This window comes from Fringilla coelebs, assembly GCF_963513975.1.
Source record: "Fringilla coelebs genome assembly, contig: SCAFFOLD_38, whole genome shotgun sequence".
Lineage (NCBI taxonomy): Eukaryota > Metazoa > Chordata > Aves > Passeriformes > Fringillidae > Fringilla > Fringilla coelebs.
Window position 1 is genome coordinate 1939101 of NW_028167583.1, and position 20496 is coordinate 1959596.

At 52.2% G+C, this 20496-nt stretch overlaps 1 pseudogene across 1 annotated transcript; it reads right to left on the reverse strand.

Annotated features, from left to right (window-relative positions):
* Window positions 1–1838: 1838 nt before the first annotated feature.
* Window positions 1839–2772, reverse strand: LOC311165766 (olfactory receptor 14A16-like; annotated as a pseudogene). Its single transcript has one exon. The product of its transcript is annotated as an olfactory receptor 14A16-like (transcript).
* Between the last annotated feature and the right edge of the window lie 17724 nt (window positions 2773–20496).

Sequence of the window (20496 nt, forward strand, 5' to 3'; positions counted from 1 at the left end):
GGTTGGGCAGCACCTGGAGTGCTGTTTGCAGTTCTAAAGCCCTCAACTTAAGAAGGACAGGGAGTGGCGGGAGCATGTCCAGAGAAGGGCAACAAGGCTGGGGAGGGGTCTGGAACACAAGTGCTGTAAGGAGTAGCTGAGGGGGCTGGGTTGTTTATCCTGGAGAAGAGGTGGCTCAAGGGAGAAAAGGCGGTGTCAGGGCACAGGTTAGACTTGATGATCTCCAAGGTCTTTTCCAACCTTGCTGATTCTGTGATTCTCTGAAATAACCCTTGGAGCAGTTGCAGGATGAGCCCTGGGCCTCCTCTTCAGATGCTCCAGCAGCTCAGGTCCCACAGCTTCTCCTGCCAGCCCCAAAGCCCATCCTGTCAGTCCTGCAGAGCCTCTGCAGCTCCTCCTCATTGCCCAGAACAGGGAGCCCCAGAGGCAGACACAGCAGCCCAGATGTGCCCCCTGGCCTGCGGTGCCTCTGGCAAGGGAGCAGCAGGAGGCACTGCAGGAGCCTGCAGACAATTCCTGCAGCACTTGTAAGATGATCCTGCTGCCCAAGGGACGTTCCCATGGTGCCAAGTCAGGAACTGGAATGGGGAGTGGGGCCAGGGAGGAAAGGGCAAAGAGGGATGGTCTGTTTGCCGGGGAAGAAACAGGGGTGGGAAAGAGGAAGAAATTTGTGCCAGGGAAGAGTGAGGAAATCAAGGTGAAGCCAAGGAAATGCTCAGGGCAGTTTGGGGGTGCCTGCCAGGCAGCCCTGGCTCTGAGCAACAGTGTCTGCAGTGGGACAAGAAACTCCCAGCTCATGGGAACAAAATTCTGGCTGACTGCAGAAGCCAGGACAAAGCTGAGGGGTTTCCCTGGTGTCCCCCAGCCCTTGCTGGCCCCAGGGGCTGATGGCATTTGTGCTCCCTCAGGTTCATGTCCCCACACCAACACCATGGGGGTGCTCCCCTCTGCTCTGTGCAATGCAAACAGCGGCTCCTGAGCCACTGCTGCCATGTCTGTGCCTGCAAGGATGGGGCACCTGTGTGAGCTGGGGGAGAAGCCAGGGCTGCAGAGGGGCATGTTGTTGGCAGCTCCATGAGAACGCTCTGGGACACTGCCCTGGGCTGTACAGCACACTGGAGATTGATCAGCCCCTGCTCTGCTGCACCTTCCTGTCTCCCTGAGGGCCCTTGCAGAGCACCAGCCATGCTGTTTGCCCCCAGCCTGCCCACGGCCAGCCTGGGACTGCTCACAAGGGTTTTCTGGGCTGAGCTTTGACTTTGGTGTGTTCTTAAGAGAGCCTGGGCAAGAAGCCTGGAGACCCCAGGGCCTGGCCTGAGGCATCAGCCCTGCCCCAGCAGTGCCCATGGCTTGTCCCTGCTGCAGCCTGGCACTGCCACCCCCAGGACTGTGCCTGGCCCCGAGAGCACTCAGGCCCTACAGTAACACCAGGGCCACCAGGGCAGTGGGGCAGGGCCACAGGAGCAGCACTGGCAACACCAAGTGCTGCTGCTCCTGGGCACAGCTGCGGTGCCAGCACTGATCTGCCCCCAGCTCTGCTCACAGACATTGCTGCTGCAGCTCCAAAGAAGGCAACAAAAGGGCATCTCTGCAGAAAACTTTGCTGGGAGATCCTTTAGTTCCTTTAAAGACATCCAGAGTGCAGCTCCTCATTGACACAGTCTGTGGCTATAGAGAAGGTGGAGAGAAACAAAATGAGAAATGTCACAAAGAATGACATTTCTCTGTGGACTTAATTATTAAAGTAAAACAAATTAACAAAACCTTCAAAATGAGAAGTACAAGAAGTATCAAAGATGAGTTTTATTATAAATGGTTTGCAGAAATTGGCCAGCAGTTTAATGTTCCTGAAACCATCCAGTCATCAGTCTCAACACTGCAGCCTTGAGCTCCTGGTTCCTCAGGCTGTAGATGAGGGGGTTCAGGGCTGGAGTCAACACTGTGTACAGAACTGACAGTGCCAGATCAAGGGATGGGAGGGACATGGAGGGGGGCTTCAGGTAGGCAAATGTACCAGTGTTGAGGAACAGGGAGACCACAGCCAGGTGAGGGAGGCAGGTGGAAAAGGCTTTGTGCTATCCCTGCTCAGAGGGGATTCTCAGCACAGCCCTGAAGATCTGCACATAGGAGAAAATGATGAACACAAAACAACCAAATGCCAAACAGACACTAACTGTAAGAAGCCCAAGTTCTCTGAGGTGGGATTTGGAGCAGGAGAGCTTGAGGATCTGGGGGATTTCACAGAAGAACTGGCCCAGGGCATTGCCATGGCACAGAGGCAGGGGAAAATGTATTGCCTGCGTGCATCAGAGCTGTGAGAAAACCACTGGCCCAGGCAGCTGCTGCCATGTGGGCACAAGCTCTGCTGCCCAGGAGGGTCTCGTAGTGCAGGGGTTTGCAGATGGACACGTAGCGGTCGTAGCACATGATGGTCAGGAGGAAATACTCTGATCCAATGAAAAACAGAGAGAAAAAGAGCTGTGCAGCACACCCTGTGTAGGAGATGTTCCTGGTGTCCCAGAGGGAATTGTGCATGGCTTTGGGGACAGTGGTGCAGATGGAGCCCAGGTCAGTGAGGGCCAGGTTGAGCAGGAAGAAGTACATGGGTGTGTGCAGGTGGTGGCCGCAGGCTATGGCACTGATGATGAGGCCGTTTCCCAGGAGGGCAGCCAGGGAGATGCCCAGCAAGAGGCGGAAGTGCAGGAGCTGCAGCTGCCGTGTGTCTGCCAATGCCAGCAGGAGGAAGTGGCTGATGGAGCTGCTGTTGGACATTTGCTGGGACCCCACATGGGGATCTCTTCATGGAGGAAAGGACAGTGAAGAGTTAGAGGAGATATCTGTAATCACAATCAAAGCCATTTCCCATACACCCTTCTCTGTAACATACATGGACAGAACTCTTTGCTTAAGAGTTCTGAGGTTTTCTTTTTATCCTCACCCTTATCTGGTGTTCTTGGATATCAGAAAGCCTCAGCATTTCTGCTGCACTCAGGGAGAACAGAGTGAGTTCCCTGAGGCAAGATGATGAGTAGAGAATAAGGGTAGTTGGTCTGTCACTTCAGTCTGTTTGGAGTTTCCCTGGGCTTTCAGTTTTATCAAATGGAGAATGTTCACACTCCCAGGTACTGCTGAGAGCAGAAGCATCCACCACAGCCCAGCTCCACATTTGTACCAAGGACTCACTTTGCTCATTTCACCAACCCAGCAGCAGTTTCAGTGTCACAACACCTCTGCCTCTCCCCATGGATCTTATCACTCAGAGATGCTCTAGGACAGTTTTGCACCCTGGATTGAAACTCCCAGCTTGGACTGAAACCTCAGGGAGACTTGCAAGTGTCCTTATGATGGCATTGGATTAAGGGAGATGCAGCTCCTTCCTTGGCTGCACTGACAGCATTGCCCAGAGCCGGGCACTGGGGACAGCATCACCCTGAGCCAGCTGTGCCCCCTGCCAGAGCCCCCAGGGCCGGGCAGCTGCTCCCAGCCCTGTGCTCTGCAGAGGGAACTGGGCCCAGGACTGCAGAGCTGCCCCACAGCTCTGCTGCAGCTCTGCCTGCACAGGAGGGGCTGCACACCTTGGAGCCCCGGCCCTGAGGGCAGAGGCTTGGCTGAGGGCACAGGAGGGAGGGGGCTTTTTCAGAGGGAGGGTATGCACTGGAGGGCTTCTTGTGGAGATTTCTAAACTCTTCTTGCCAGAGCATTTCTGGGTTTTATTTTCTCTCATTTCCTGATCTTTTCTCTGCTTCCTGGAGATTTTCCTCCCACAGGTGTTTCCCTGTGCATGATCTCTCTGTGCCAGCACTCAAAGACCCCAAATCTCTGGGCACTATCCTTGCCCTGACAGAATTCTGCCTGTTTGCAGGGCACTGGCTGGGAGCAGGTTCTCTTTGCAGCTTGCAGAAAGGAAAGCTCAGACTGACCCTGATGGCTCCAGCAAAGGTGCTGCTGCTGCTGTCCATGGGCAGAGTGGCCAAAAGCTCATTAGGGATCTCCTGTGAAGACAGTGATCACTAAAAGTAACAGGGAGATGTCTCAGGCACTTGTCAAAATTCATAATTAATAATTCATAATCAACCTTTAATGCTTATCCCCTCTCCCTGCCGTTCTGTAATAGTAGGAAACTGAATATGAAGGTTTTGGAAACACTCATTTTTATCAAAATCCTTTTCTTGGAAATATTCTATGACAAACCAGATACCCTCAGCATGTCAGAGCTTCATTAGTATTTCACCTGCCCTACACCAGAAATAATCAGAGTTGTACTCACAGGGTCTGCAGGCATTGGGATGTTCCAGCTTTAGGAGATGGCTCCAGGAGCTGCAGCTGCATTGTCCTGCAGCCAGAGGTTCCTGTGTCCAGGGCTGGCAGTGATTCTGCCCCAGGCACTTCTCAGCATCTTCCCAGCCCTGACTGATTGAAGCTCTCTGTGCCTCTGTGCTGTGCCCTGGGTGGCTGCAGGCACTGCCCCAGCCCTGCTGGGCTGGGAGAAAAGCTGCTCATTAGGAGAAATGTGCCTTTAAAGTTCTTCTTGGTTAACAGGAGCTGCCTCTGTGCCAGGATCCCAGCCCAGCTCAGCAGCACAGACACAGCACAAGGACTTTAATGAGCCTCTGGGGCTTTGTGCTCAGGCCCTGAACATCAGTCCCTGAGAGGGAGCTGAAGAAACTTCTCCAGAAATCCAAGTCAGAATCCAACTCCAAAGTCTCTTGGACTTTTAATGGGTCCCACTGAGGGACATGACTGGGAAAGCATCCCCAGGCCCCAGGCAGAGCAGAGAACTGGAGGCAGTGATGACAGGTGGGGACAAAGAGAAGCCAAGTCTTGGTGCCCTCGGGCAAAGCAGGGTCTGTGCCACCAAGGGCTTGGAGTAGACACCTTGTCCTGAGGCACTGGGGCCTCCTGACACAGCCCCAGCCAGGCTGGGCACTGTCACCCCGTTGTCCTGCCCTCTGCATCCCCCACTAGCCCACATCCCAGTGGCCACAAGGATCTGCTGGAAGGAGTCCCTGGGAGCCTTGCTCAGGAATGGCCCTGGGGGCTCCTGAATGCTCCCAGGGACTGCAGGTTTTTCAAAGGACTTTGGGTTTGGCTTTTGCCTTGGAGTCTCTGAGAGGTCTCTGCAACCATGGCCTTCAATTATCTTCTGTAATTAGTCCCTGGAGAGCCTTTGTCAGGAACAACACTCAGTAGGGCTCATTAATGCTCCAAGGTACTTCAGTTCTTTTAAGGTACTTGGTGTTTCCCTTTTGATCCAGACTCTGTGAGAGGTTTGTGCAATAATGGCCCCAATTATCTGCTTTAATGAGTCCCTGGAGAGGTTTGTACCGACACTCAGTGGGGCTCATTAATACCCTGAGATACTCAAGTTTTTTGAGCTACTTTGGGTTTTCCTTTCTGCTTTGAATCTTCTGAAAAGTTTTTGAGTGATCCTGGCTTCCTGTTCTTTTTCCAAGGAGTCCATGAGCAGCCTGTGTTAGGGATGGACCTCAGTGGGGCCCATTCATGCCTTGAGACACTTCGAGTTTTTTTCTGACTTTGACTCCTGGAAAGGTTTGTGCAATCTCCCCTCAGGCCCTGAGGTTCAAGGGCTCAGCTCCAAATGCACCACGGGGCTCATTAGGATCAGGCAAGTCCCAACAAACCATGGCTCTGCCTTGATTTTCCTCTGCTCTTTTGCAGTTCATCAGGAATATTTCTGTAGTGGTTTTGGTTTGCCAAATTGAGATTTCTTGGCAAATGCATCAATTAGTGTGGTAGGTTCAGTATTGGCTAATTAACAGTGCACTCACTAGAATATCCTTACTTATTTCCTGCTGTGAGATAGGATTAGGAGAAAGGCAATGTAGCTTACAACTTTACCAGGGTATAAAGAAACATTTTTTAATTATAACTAAAACAAAAAGTAATAAGAATCAGAACAAAATTTTCAGAACACTTCTCATCTCCCTACAATCTTTTCATTCTTGCTCACAATTTAAAGAGTCATAACTTAAAATTTTCAGTCATAACCTAAAATGTACCACTTCTAGAATAGTCTTTCTTCAGTTCCCTTAGGGAGAGGAATGTCTCTTTCATGCTATGCAGACTTCTCCATAAGAAAATGTTCTCTTGTGGCTCTCAATTTCCATGAAGAGCAGCCACCCAGAAAATCTGCAATTATGCAGTCCCTCCGACTTTTTCACATCTTTTCCCTCAGCTCTGTTTATGGGCCATATCAACTTATGGGGTATTAGTTTAAAGATGAGCTGTTTAAGAGCAAAGATTCTCTTCATCTATTTCTGAAATCATCTTCATCTCTGAGAACAGAGATCTTCTTCTTCTCTCCCTAAGGGCACAGGGTCTCATCACTCTGCTCTCTTTCTCTGTTCAAACTTCTCATGGGATGACAGCTACTTCAACAATTGCTTACTTTAGCATGGAGCCCTATCCTGAACAATTCATCTCCCCAAACTTTTCAATGCATTATAGGGAAAAAGAGAGTCTGATGTATCAATTCCATCCTTCTCCATAGCTTTGCAAGAGGATTTCAGCCCTAGGATCAAGGCATCATCCCTCCCACTCAACTTCCCATTCACTGAGCTTGGTGTTTTCATGTTGCTCCTCTATGTGCCTGCACTTTGTCCTTTTCTCTCACTCGAGGGAGGATGGAAGCACTGAAAGAGTTCATATCTCACCCGGGGCCTGCAGATGGTTCCGTGACCCCAGCCGGGCTCGGTCCTTGCAGCCGGAGCTGTTTTACGATGGAGGTTTCTGCAGCGGCTACGCTGGGGCTGTGTCAGGATGGGCCGTGCTGGGGGTAGGACCAGGATCTCAGCAGCCAGGCCAGAACACAGCAGCAGCACAGCCGGGGGCCGATGGCTTCTCCTCCCCCTGCCTGGGGCTTGCGGGCAAATCCCAGCAGTGGCAGAACCTTGGCTGAGCCGGCCCGGCCCGGGGCTGCTCCTGGAGCCCAGTGGATCCTGGCTCAGCCAGACTGGCAGTGAGGCAGGGCTCAGCAGTGCCCAGATGTTGGCAACTGCAGCCATTGCCCAGCCCGGCCTCGGCCCCGTGGCCTCCCCTGCCCTGCCCGGCAGCTGATGGGTTCTGGCGGGGTCCCTGGGAAGGAGCCAGCCCCACGCCAGGGGCCACCCGGCCTGCCCTGGCTGAGACGGGGCCGGGTCAGCCTTGTTACGTCTTTGCCAGCCAGAAGAGAAAGAGACCCTTTAAGGTAATTTTGGGGTCCCCAGACAGAGGAGGAAAGAATGAATCTGACTCCATGTTCTTATAAGGCATATTTATATGATATTATATTATATTATATTACATTACATTACATTACATTACATTACATTACATTACATTACATTACATTATAACTATTCTGAAGAACAGGGAAAAGATACTTACAGAAGGCTCAACAAGATACTAATTAAAAACTCCTGACTCCCTCCTCGGAGTCCAACACAGCCTGACCGCGATTGGTCATTAAGTCAAAACAATTCACATGTTGGATAAACAATCTCCAACCACATTCCAAAGTAGCAAAACACATGAGAAGCAAATGAGATAATATTGTTTTCCTTTTACTCTGAGGTGTCAGCTTCCCCAGAGAAGTCCTGGTTAACGGATTTTTCCAGAAATATGACAGTGACAACCGTTCCAGGCTTTTTTGTCTTAAACATGGGTCTTCACAGAGCCATGTACAGTTTCTCTAGTGATTTAACAGATTGTCAATCCTCAAAGCTAATTACTGATTGGTTTTTTTTGTCAGACACAGAGGAAACTGCTAGCAGCTTCTCTTAGGACATCATTTCCATGAGGCAAAACCACCACAACAGCACAGAGCACAGAGCTCCTTTGTCCATATGTAGTGGTCTTGTGCCTGAGGCCTCAAAATCCCATCCTGGGAGATCTCTGGGCCCTCTCCAAAGTGTTTTCAACTGAAAACATTCAGCTCAGAGTCTAAGAAAATCACCAGAGGAAAGGGCCCAGAGATCCTTGGATATATGGAATTTGGGAGGTCTAATTCTAATTTTGTCCATGACCCCTGGACATGCGAGACGGTTTTCTTCCATAGGAAGGAACAGAGCCCCAGTGTTTAAGGGGCAGATGAGAGGTGAGGCCACCAGAGGCCAAGGCCAGCCAGAGCTGGCAGGTTTTGTTCTGAGTGATGCCCTTGCATATAGGAAAAGTTTTAGGGAGAGTATCAAGTGGGCATTTCATAAGATGGATGGTTTTTTTCCACAGCCAGGAAAGCACAGAGCCCCAGTGCTCCACGAGCTGATGAGAGGCAGCCCTTGACATCCCAAGATCAGCCAGACCTGTCACATGGCCCCTGGAGGCCAAGCCAGCCAGACCTGTTCCATGTTCCCTTACTCCATGGGGCCTGACAGTGTCCCAATGGTCCCTTGCTTCCCTGAGGCCCTAAGGTGCCATAATGCCCCCTTGGTGACACTAGGCCCTGAAGGGTCACAATGGTCTCCATGGTTCCATCAGGCTCCACAGAGCCATACTGGTCTCTGGGTTCCATGAAGCCCCACTGTGTCACCATGGCCCCTTGGTTCCATGGGCTCCAGTGGTGCCACAATGATCCCTTTGGTTCCATGAGGTCCCCCCAGTGTCCCTTTTCTTTCCCAGCAGCTTTTACTTGCGAGCCATCCTTGGATATATGGAATTTTGGACGTAGAATCCCAGTTTTGGCCCTGGACACCTGGTAAAGATTGATGTTTTTTCCTACAGGAAAGAAAAGTGTGAAGTCCAAGTGTTTTGGAAGAAGATGAGAGGTGGCCACCCTTAGGCCAAGCCAGCCAGACCTGTCTCTCCTGGCAACTTTAATCTAGGGGCTGTCCTTGGACATAGGGCATTTTGGAGGTGGAATCTCAGTTTTTTCCATGGTTGCCTGAACAGGAAGAAGAGTTCTTTTCATGAGGAAGGAAAGCACAGAACCCCAGTGATTCGGTGGCAGATGAGTGCCAGCCCTCAGGAAGCCAAGGCCAGCCAGACTTATCAGTGCTGGCAGCTTTTGTCTGGGAGCTATCCTTGGATACAGGGAATTCTGGAGGCAGATGCCAAATTTTGGCCTTGGGTGCCTGGTCCAGATGGATGTTTTTTTCCCATAAGAAAGAAAAGCACATGGTCCCAGTGTTTAAAAGCCAGATGAGAGTTGGCCCCTGGGTGGCCAAGGCAGCCAGATCTGTCTCTCCTGGCAGATTTCATCTGGGAACAATCTTTGCATATAAGGAAATATGGAGGTGGAATTCCAATTTTGGCTGTGGGCCTCTGGAGAAGTGTCTTGGTTTGGAAAGACAGGTGCCTACTAAAGAAGGCAGGAGCCTCCCCTAAAATGGAGAATGCAAACCCTGCCCACCCCTCCGAATTGCTGTGAATTTTAAATTAAAGGGCTCTCAGGCAAAAAATATGGGAGCAGACTATACCAGTTCTTTAATAGGGAAGGGAAAAAACCAGGATAAAATAAAACAATGCAATACACTAGAACAACACTGACAGAGTCAGAACTACACCTGACACCTTGTTGGTCAGGGTGTTGGTAGCAGTCCACTTGGAAAAGTGGCTGCAGTCCTCCTAAAGTGTCAGGCGTGGTTCTGTTGGAGCAGGGGAGTCCTGTAGGAAAGGGGTGTATTCTTCCTCCGTATATCCATGGAAGTAGCAGCAGCTGCTGTTCCTGTGGGGAATCCTGTGGGAAGCCATGCTTCAGAATCTCCAGATCATTATCGGGGTAACAATGCTTGGCTCCTCCCTCTGGGCGGAGCATCTCACAATGGGATGTTATAATTCTTATCAGCCATGCAGTGAGATGCAATAGCTCGTTATCAGCAGATGTTCCCTGCTGAGGGAGGAGAGATTATGATCACTCAGGGAGAGAGATAAGGAGAATTACCCACTTGACATCAGACAACTGCCATACAGATGGTAATACAATACATCTTGCCTTGCAATCTGGAAGAAGCAGCAATAAACATAAATGGGCACAGCTTTGTGGCTGCCCCAGCACTGGGATGGGCCCTGGGCCTAGAGCAGGAGTAGCTCTGGAGGGCCCCAAGACCGGGGCTCTTGTGCTCCCCTGGGCAGGTGAGATGGCAGCAGGGGCTGCAGAGCTCTCAGCACCTCAGCCAGAGAGGAGCAGGGCACCCAGGGAGCCTCCTTGTGCCTTGGCCAAGCCCCTTCCCCCATGGCTGGGGCTGAGTCCTGTGGCAGCTGCAGCTGCTGCTGTGCCCTTGCCAGGGGCTGAGGCCGTGGGGCCAGTGCCCAGAGCAGCCTGGCCTGAGCAGAGCTGTGGGGCCAGAGGTGGCTGGGCTGGGCTGGCCAGAGGCCCTTGGTGCTGCCCAGAGCTCAGGGCAGCTGGCAGAGCTTGCAGGGAACTGGGCTGGGCTAAGAGAGCCTGGCACAGACACCATCAGTGTCCATCTCAGCCTGGCTGAGCGTGCAGGGGCAGGACTCAGGCCAGGCCTTGTGGGGCAGGGCCAGCGCCTGTGCCAGGCATTAAAAACAGGCAAGTGCCCCAGAGAGGAGGCTGCTCTGTGCCCTTGGGGGCATGGACAGAGCAGGGAGGGGACCCAGGACATTTGTCAGTGCCAGCCTCTGTCCCCAGCCCTTGGCAGCCCTGGCTGCTGAGCCCAGCTTTGCCCTGGGCTGAGTTTGGCCATGGCCCAGCTCCATCCTCCTGCGGGGCTCAGGGCCTGTTCCCGGCCATGGCCAGCCCTGGCTGCCTCTCTGCTGGCCCAGAGGCCGGCAGAGCCCAGGGCAGGGCTGTCTGTGCAAGCCCACAGGTGCCACGGGCTCTGCAGGAGCTGGCAGAGGCTGCCCAGCAGGGAGGCCATGGGGCACAGAGCCCCAAGGCTGCTGTGGGCACCACGGCACAGGGGCCCTTCCCAGCCGCAATGCTCCTGGCCTGGGCTGGGCCTGCACAGGGGCTGTGCCACCATGGCTGGGCCAGCACAGGGCCACAAAGGGGCCACGCAGCTGCTGCTGGGGCTGACAGCAAGGCCAGGCACAGACAGGGAATTGCTGAGCATGGCCCGCACTGGCCAGGCCTGACTATGCCAAATGCAGAGCTCAGCTGCCCTTGGGGCTGCAGGAACAGTCCAGAGCCCAAGGAGCCTCCATGGCTGTGCTACAGACCAAGGCTGGAGCAGGGAAATGCAGGGCTGCTGCGGGATGGGGAGGGCATTGAATTCCAGAACACACCTCAGCTCTCTGATGATCCCGGCACCATGCTGGGCCCTGTTTTAGACTGGAGCAGAACAGATGTTGATGGGACAGGAGCCCTGCGGGGCTGTCAGGGACCTGCAGCTTGCAAGGTGCTCTGCTCTCCCTGAGTTGCTCTCGGAGAGATCCAATCCCAGCTGGGCACCTCGGCAAAAGTGGCACTGCCTGTTCATGGGCACACAACTGATATCTGCTTGGAAGGGGGCACAGGTGTCAATACCTGTTAGTTTCGTAAAAAACAAGCAAATCTTTATTATCTGGGTCACTCGAGTACTTTTAGGAAATGGCAAAGTTTTCCCATCAGGACTGAGATTTCCTGGAAGTGTACTGATGGCAGAAGGAGAATAAATACTGAACTTTCCCTCTACTTTTGTCACCAATATTCAGTCTGTTATTTCATCTCCCTTTTCCATCAGCTGTTTCCAGCTCTCTTGTTTAAATGGCTATGTTAAAGGACATCTCTTCATTTACAGCAGGTGGATCAAGGTACTTCCTGCTGCTCCCAGATTTGCTCCTCTAGGACCTCTCTCTTGTCATTCAAGTACCTCTCAACTGACTGGTTTCAAGCTTTGAACTGCAAGAAGTTGCCCAATATTTCAAAATTCAAATAAATATATAATTAATCATGATCTTAATTCTTTTTATATTTATCACTGAATTGTGTTTTCTCATTACTCCGTCTAGAACTGCTCCTGTACAGAAATCCTTTGGGGATGGTGGACATGTCAGATGATGCTGGGACATCTCAGAGAGCTGAGGGAGGAGCTGTGATGGTTGTTAAACTGTTCACATGTTTGACTTGTGTTTGTTGGTAAGAAACCTTTCTGTGCTTCTGAGTGTCACCAGGCCCTGAGCCCAAAGGACACAAAACTGATGAGTTGTGGTTCCCATTGCAGGGGCACTTGCACTGTGGCTCTGCAGAGGAGAGCTCTTCAACCCTATTCTCTCTTTTCCTCCCTCTGGGCATGGAGGGAGCTCATGACTTCAGCATGTGACTCGCGTGGAAAGAGCAAATCTGGGGAGAATCGGGGAGTGGAGGGTTTCGGGGGCCTTGGGATCTGTGCTGGGCACAGAGGGTGTTTTCCACTGCTCTGAGATGGCCTGCTGTGGAAAGTGGACTTGATATCCAGCAGAGGAATGACTTTTGCATTTGATGGAGCTGTGCCTTCCCTTGGCTGACAATAAATGAACATCCCTCTGTGTCTCGGGCAGCTCCTTCTCCAAGGAAAGCAGGTGGGAGTTGGAGCCAAAGAACTGAAAGCTGCAGGTGCAGCCTGGGCTGGAGGCAGCTCAAATTTGCACAAAGGCTGCTCTGAGTGCCAGGGCTTGGATGGGGTAAATGGTGGGGTGGGGGTAGGGACAGAGTCTGACTGATTGTCAGCCATGAAGGGTCTTGATTTTCATATCTGTTCAAACTGCATGAGGAGGTACTTGGATTCAGTGTCAGATGGAGATTGCACATAGCAATAAATTAATAGGGGGAAAAAAAACTTAACAGGAGCTAAGAAATGTTTTCTCACTGTCTTTTAAAAAAGAATATATTCTGTTTGAATACACTATTGAAATTTGTCTAATGAACCACAAAGCATTTGGAAACTTTTTAAAATTATTCCCAGAGGCTTGGCTTGTTAAGGTGTTCTGAATGTTAATGAGCCCTGGGACACTGAATTCCTGCACTGAAGAGCTGAAGGCTGAACAAGCCTCTGGAGCAGTAAAATTCAGCAGCAGCCTCCAAGTTACTGAGGATGTCAGCAGCCCCCACTGAGGCCATCCCTGCCCAGAGCCCGTGGGGGAATGGGCAGACAAGGAGAGCGTCCCTGGGGCTGGACCAGCACAAGTCAGAGGCACCAGCGGCTCCAGCTGGGAAATGGAGTGTGGAATGTAGCTGGGAAAGCCCTGGCTGGGCTGGGCCAAGCAGGACAGACAAGCCCTGACTGCCATCCACTAAAACACTCTCTCAAGGAGACATTTAAATGGAATTACAATTGTTTGTGTATTTTGACTTGGATACACTGGAGAAATACACATAAGAGATTCTCAGGAGCTCAAAACAACAAAACAGCCTTTACTGGCAACTTTAGAAAATCAACAAAAAACACTTCTAAAACCTTTAACTTGGCCCATTCAACTTCACAAACTTTTAGCCTGTTCAATTTAAATTTGCTCAAAATTTTCAAGAGGACAGAATTAAAAGAAGTAGACAGAGAAAGAGGAAAACAAGATTTAGAGAAGCACTCACAGAACTACCAGCTCCTACATTCTAGCAGCATTTAGACAGAAATTCCAAGAGGAGGTAGGGTCAAGATGTGTGCTTGCCTTGTGGTCAGCCTTAAATACCCCTTGGTCTTCCTGGGCCCTTCCCCCAGCTGGGGCTTGGGCTCATTTGGTCCCTCAGGAGCTGGGCTGGGGGCTCCAGAGGTGGCTGTGGAACATTGCCTGTGCTCTGCTAGGGGCTGGCAGGCACTGCTGGGCTGGGATAGAGGCTCTGGGGGATTGGGGTTCCAGGGCAGGGCAGTGCTGGGGTTCCAGGGCAGGGCAAGGCTGGACCTGCCCCTTCCTCCCCCACACATGAAATGTTTCGAGCCAACAATCTCCTCCAGTCTGACACAATAGGGAATGTTGGAGGTCAACCCCAAATTTCATGGGCATCTGTAGAAGGAGAGTTCTTTTCCATAGGAAGGAAAGCCCCAGTTCACGGTTCATTTCTGGTTTGATTGCCTGGATTTTGTTTGGTTTTGTTGTTGCTTTGTTTCCCTGGTGTGCCTGAAGTGTCCAGTCAGGAGCAGAGTGACTCTTGCCAAGGAACTTTGTGCTGCTGTCCCTTAATATTAAATCTGTCACAGAGATAGCCTGTGATGACAGAATCCATTCTATGATGTCCTGCCTATGATGTCACAGAGTCTATTCTGTGATAGCACAGGAGACTCCATGATCACACACAGCTGCTCTGTGATGTCACAGCCTGCTCAGTGATGTCACAAAGCTCCTTCGTGATATCACAGGATCTGTGCTGGGATTTAACTCTGTGATGTCCTACAGCTGGTCTGTGATGCCACAGAAGACTATGGGATGCCACAAAGTCATCCTGTGACATCACAGTCTGTTCTGTGATTTCATAGCCTGCTCTATGATGTTACACAGCCACCCAGTGATGTCACAATCCACTCTCTGATGTCACAGAGCCATCCTCTATGATGGCAGAGTCTGCTCTATGGCTCTACTATATTTTATCACAGTCAGCTGTGTGATGTCACAATCCCCTCAGTGATGTCACAAAGCTCGCTCTGTGTTGTCATACTCCCACTCTGAAATGGCACAGCACACACATTCATCTCACAGCCTACTCTATGATGTAATGCAGCCATGCCATGATGTCACAGCCTGCACTGTGATGTCACAGAATCCCATCTATGATTGTGTAGCTGCTCCATGACTTGTCACAAAAAGCTCTGTGATGTCATAGCCCAATCTGGGACCTCACACAACCCACTCTGTGCTGGCCTTGGCCTCCTGCCGGCCACCTCTCATCTGCTTTCAAAACACTGGGGGCCTCTGCTTTTCTTCTCATGGAAAAAATCATGTTTCAAGTCCAGGCATCCATGGCCAAAATTGAGAATCCGCCTCTGAAATTCCTTATATCCAAGGATAGCTCCCAGACAAAAGCTGCCAGGATTGTCCAAGTTCCCTTGGCTTCCGGAGGGCCAGCTCTTATCTGCCTTTGAAACTCTGGGAATCCATACGTTCCTTCCTATGGAAAAGAACTGTCCTTTTTGTCTGGATGCCCATAGACAAAAGTGGGGTTTGGCCTGCCAAATCCTGTCTGTCCAAGGATTCCTCCCTGACAACAGGTCTGGCTGCCTTGACCTCCTTGGGGCTGCCTCTAATCAGCCTTTGAAACACTGGGGCTCTGCCCTTTCTTTCCTATGGAGAACTGTCATTCCAGTCCAGGAACCCATGGCTGAAATGGAATTCCACCCCCAAAACGCTCCATATATCCAAGGATTGCTTTCAGACAAAAGCTTCAAGGACAGACAGGTCTGGCTTGCCTTGGCCTCTGGTGACTGCCTCTCATCTGCCTTTAAACCCTGGGGTTCTGTGGTTTCCTTCCTGTAGAAAAGAACTGTCCCTCCTGTCCAGGTGCTCTTGGCCTCAAGCACTTGACCACTCTATAGGGACATGGGAGCTCTGTGCTCAGTGGGGTGGAGACTCAGGACAGCAGAGGAGAGCCCTAGGAGGGATTGAAGGGTGGATTCAGAGATGGTGGATCCTTTTGACATAGCAGAGAACAGCCAGAGAAAGAAAAATTAATGCCAAAGGCAGCTGGGGAAGCCCAGACTGGATACCAGGAGAAAGGAATTTCCCACCCCGGGCCGGGCTGTGGTGCAGCACGTCCCCCAGGAGCCTGGAGCAGCCCAAGGCTTTGTGTGGGCAGGCAGAGGCAGGCAGGAGGCAGAGCTGTCAGCAAAGGAAGGGGCCAGCCAGGTGGGGCAGCCGGGGGATGACGACAGCCTGCAGGGACAGAGGCCAGGGCAGGGACACTATAGGACAGCCTGGGCTGCACAGGGAACAGGGATGGGCAGCAGCTGCAAGGCCCTGACAGAGCCAACTCCTGCAGCACTTTGGCCATGGCTGCTGGGCCTGAGGCCATGAGAGGACAAGTGACCCTTGCAGCCCTGGGGCCTCATTGCCTCCTTGTCCCTGCTCAGCAGCCTGGCAGGGGCTGCCCCATGGTCCTGCCCTTGGCACTGCACATCCCCACATCCCAGTGCCCATCCCAGGAAGAGCTCTGAGCAATGAGGGAGGGACCGGATCTGCCTTGCCAGGGGCTGGGGCTCAGACCTTGGCCCTTTGCATTCCTGAAACACATCCAGATTTGCTCAGCACCAGAGACACCTTTGCCTTGCTTGTCTCCACCTGTCATCACTGCCTCCAGTGTTCTGCTCTACCTGGAACCTGGGGACACTTTGTCAGTCTTGTGCCTCACAGAGATCTATTTAAAGTACAAGAAACTTCAGTGTTTCAATTTAACTTTGAGTTTTTGGGAAATTTTTTGGGCCCTTTCTGAGTGACTGAGTCTGATGCAAAGAGCACCAAAGCCCCAGAGGGTCATTAAAGTCCTGGTGCTGTGTCTGTGCTGCTGAGCTGGGCCGGGCTCCTGGCCCAGAGGCAGCTCCTGGCAAGAGCAGCACTGCAGAGAGACAGCTCTGGCCAGGAGCAGCTCCTGTCCACAGCCCAGCAGGGCTGGGGCACTGCCAGGGCACCTCAGGGACATCAGCAGGGCACAGACAGAGCTCACAGGGGCTCAGCACTGGCAGGGGCTGTGGGATGTCCCAGAGGGGGCTGTGTCACAGCAGCACCTCTGTGGCTGTGTCAGAGAGGCACAGAGCAGCTGTGATGTCAGCAAGGGGCTGTGTCACAGCCCAGAGTGGGCTGTGTGAGGTCACTGGTTTGGTTATGACTTCACAGAGTTTGTTGTGTGAGGACAATGAGCAGCTGCAGCATCACAAAGGAGATTCTGTGACATCACAGAACAGGCTGTTAGGTCAAACTATGGGCTGTGACATAAAAGAGTGGCAGTATGACATCACAGAGAGGGGTTTTGTGACATAACGGAGGGGGTTGTGACATCACACAGCTGTCTCTGACATCACTGAGGGGGGTGTGAGGCCAGAGAGCAGGTCCTGCCACCATAGAGGGTGGCCCTGTGAAATTAGAGGGTGGGTTGTGACATCAGTGGGTGCTGTGTAACATCATAGAGCAGGCTGTGACATCACAGAACAGACAGTGAAATCACATGGTGACACTGTGATACCACAGAGTCTTCTGTGACATCGCATTGCAGCTGCATGACATTCCAGGGTGAAATCCCGGAGTTGGCTCTGTGACATCACAAGGGTGATGTGTGAGGTCTCGCAGTGGGCTGTGACATCACAGGAGGCTGTATGACATCACAGGGGCAATGTGATATCACAGGGGGCTGTGTGAGGTCACAGAGATGGCTGTGTGACATCATTGGGGTAGTGTGACATCACAGTGGCTGTGTGACATCCCAGGGGCTGTGTGAGGTCACTGGGGAGGTCACTCTGCCCTGTCCCCCCTCACAGTTCCCCCCAGAGCAGTCCAACCCTGCTCGTGCACAGCAGGGTCCCCTGTCCCCCCGAGTCCCCCTGCTCCTGGCGCCACAGCCTCCCCCAGAGGATGTTCCACGAGATCGACCCCAGAGCCTGACACGGGGACGGGGGGCCGGGGCCCTGGGGGTGGGACAGGGGGACAGGGACCCCCCGGCAGCGTCCCTGTGTCCCCCAGGGCCAGAGCCTGGGCCAGGGCTCCTTCACCCTGTTCTGAACGAGGACTTGAGAGAGTTGAAAAAATCCCCGGCAAGGGATCAGCAAAAACCAGATTTAATATTAAGGGACAGCAGCACAAAGTTCCTTGGCAAGAGTCACTCTGCTTCTGACTGGACACTTCAAGCACACCAGGGAAACAAAGCAACAACAAAACCAAACAGAATCCAGGCAATCAAACCAGAAAAGAACTGAGAACTGTCCCTCTGTGTGTGTGTGTGTGTGTGTGTGTGTGAGACACAAGGACTGTGAGGGCAAGGATAAAAGAAACACAGCCCAAAAGGTTAACAGAGCTCAAACTAAGTAGGACTTAACCTTGACTGATACCTTAAAATTCACAATTTACCAAAAGAACAGCACTTCTCAGTATTTAACCTAACTTAAAATCTATGACTTTGCAATTTAACAGAAGCATAACATTTACAGTATTTAACTCCGCTTATAACATATATTAAACAACTTAGCAAAAGAACAACTCTTAACAGCATTTAACTTCATTTAGACCTTGTGATTTAACCTCACCTAAAGGCCTGACTGATTCAGCTATCCAAGGCACTCAAACCCCTCAGAGAGCAGCATTTCTGCCACATTTCCCCAGCACAGGCACTCCTGTGTGCACACAGACACAAAGAGTCAGTGCAAGGCACCTGTGAGAAATTCCCCTGAGGGCAGGGAATGCTCACTGCTGATGCTTTGGCATCTCCCCAGCAGGTGAAGGGCTGAGCCTGGAGGAGTGGGGGGATCAGCCCAGGCTCTGCCGTTGTTTGGGATCCCCGAGTGCAGCAAATGGGAGAGTTCCCGGCTGGGAGAGGCCCCACTCAGAGGGAGTCGCTGGCCCAGGAGAGCTCCAAGGGCTCCTTTTGGAGCGCTGTTTGCAGGGCCCCACGAGAGGGGCTTCAGTCCCAGCAATGGCTCATCCTGGCCACACTTGGCATCAGCAGCTTTCTTTGGCATTGTGAGAACAGGGATGTTGTGCCACGGAGGGAACAGAAACAGCTCCCAGGGCTGCTCCTAAAGGAGCCAGGAGCTGTTTGGGCAGCAGCAGTGCCTGGAGCAGACAGTGTTTGTGATGAGCTGCAGAGGAGCTGAGCCCAGGGGCTGTTGGCCAAGGCCGAGGCCCAAGGAGCATTTCTCAGCTGGCAGGGCGGCCTGAGAAGGGGAGGGGGGAATGCAGCAGCACAGGGCCAGGGAACCAAGGGAGCCTTGTGACATTGTGGGGCCCTGTGAGACCAAGGGAGCCTTGTGACACTGTGGGGCCTCATGGAATCATGGAGAGCACTGTGACATTGCTGGGCCTCATGGAACCAAGGGGACTGTACTGACGCTGTGTGCCTCCATGGAATGTAGGGATCATTGTGACACTGAGAGGCCCCACCAAACCAAGGGTCCATTGTGACACCGTGGGGCCTCATGGAACCATGGAGAACATTGTGACACTTTGGGGTGTCATGGACCCAGGGGGCCATTGTGACACTCAGGGGACTCATGGAATCATGGAGACCATTGTGACACTATGAGGGCCCATGGAATAAACAAAGCATTGTGACACTGTGAGGCCTCATGGAACCAATGAGACCATTGTGACCCTGGGGGTCCCACAGAACCAAGGGGACCATTGTGATATTGTGGGGCCTGGTGAAACCAAGAGGCCTCAGTGACACTGCAGGGCTGCATGGATCCAAAGGTCCAGGGCGACACAGAGTGGCCTCCTGTCATCAATGGTCCATTGTGACACTGTGGAGCCAAAAGAGACCATTGTGACACAGCAAACCCCCAGGGTCCAAAGGTCCATTGTGACATTGCAGGGCTCATGGAACTGAGGAGTTACATGACATTGTGGGGCCTGGGGAACCATGGAGACCATTGTGACACTGCAAGGCCCCATGGAATCTTTGGGACCATTGTGACACTGCGGGGGTACCATAAAACCAAGGGAACACAGAACAGATCTGGCTGGTTTGGCCTCCCATGGACTGCGTGACTGGTCTGGCTGACCTTGGCATGTTGAGGGTCTCTCCTCATCTGCTGGTGAAACACTGGGGCTCCATGCTTTCTTTCCTATGGAAAAGAACTCTCCTTCTCCTCCAGGCACCCATGGCCAGGATTGGGATTTCACCTCCAAATTTCCTTATATCTAGGGATCATTCCCACAGGAAAATTGCCAGGACAAGTCTGGCTTGCAATGGTTTCATGAGGGTCACCTCTCATCTGTCCCCAAAACACTGGGGAAGGCTCCATGCTCTCTTTCCTATGGGAAAGAACTGTCCTGCTTCTCCAAGTGCCCATGGCCAAAACTGGGTTCAACTCCGAAATTTCCTCAATCCAAGTGCTGCTCCCAAACACAATCTTCCTTTGCTGACAAGTCTGTCTGGCCTTGGACTAGTGAGACACTCACCTGCCTTAAAAACATTGGGGTCTGTGTGTTCCTTCCTATGGAAAAGAACTGTCCTTCTCCGCCAGATGCTCATGGCCAGAATTGGCATTTCACCTCCAACACTGCCTTACTGTGGGAGACTGAAGGAGACTTAGCTAGAAACATTTTGTGTGTGGGGGAGAGGAAGAGGCAGGTCCAGCCCTGCCCTGCCTTGGAACCCCAGCCCTGCCCTGCCCTGGAACCCCAATCCCCCCAGAGCCTCTATCCCAGCCCAGCAGTGTCTGCCAGTCCCTGGCACAGCACAGGCAATGCTCCACAGCCACCCTTGGAGCCCCCAGCCCAGCTCCTGAGGGACCAAATAAGCCCAAGTCCCACCTGAGGCTCATTAATGCTTTGAGACACTCAAGGGGTTTAAGATACTTTAAGGATTTTCCTTTCCACCTTGAGTGTCTGAGAGGTTTTTGTGCCATCCTGGCCACCAATTCTCTCCTCCAAAGAGCCCATGAGGAGCCTGTGTTGGAGAGGGACCTCAGTGGGACCCATTAATGCCTTGAGACACTTTGGCTGTTTCCT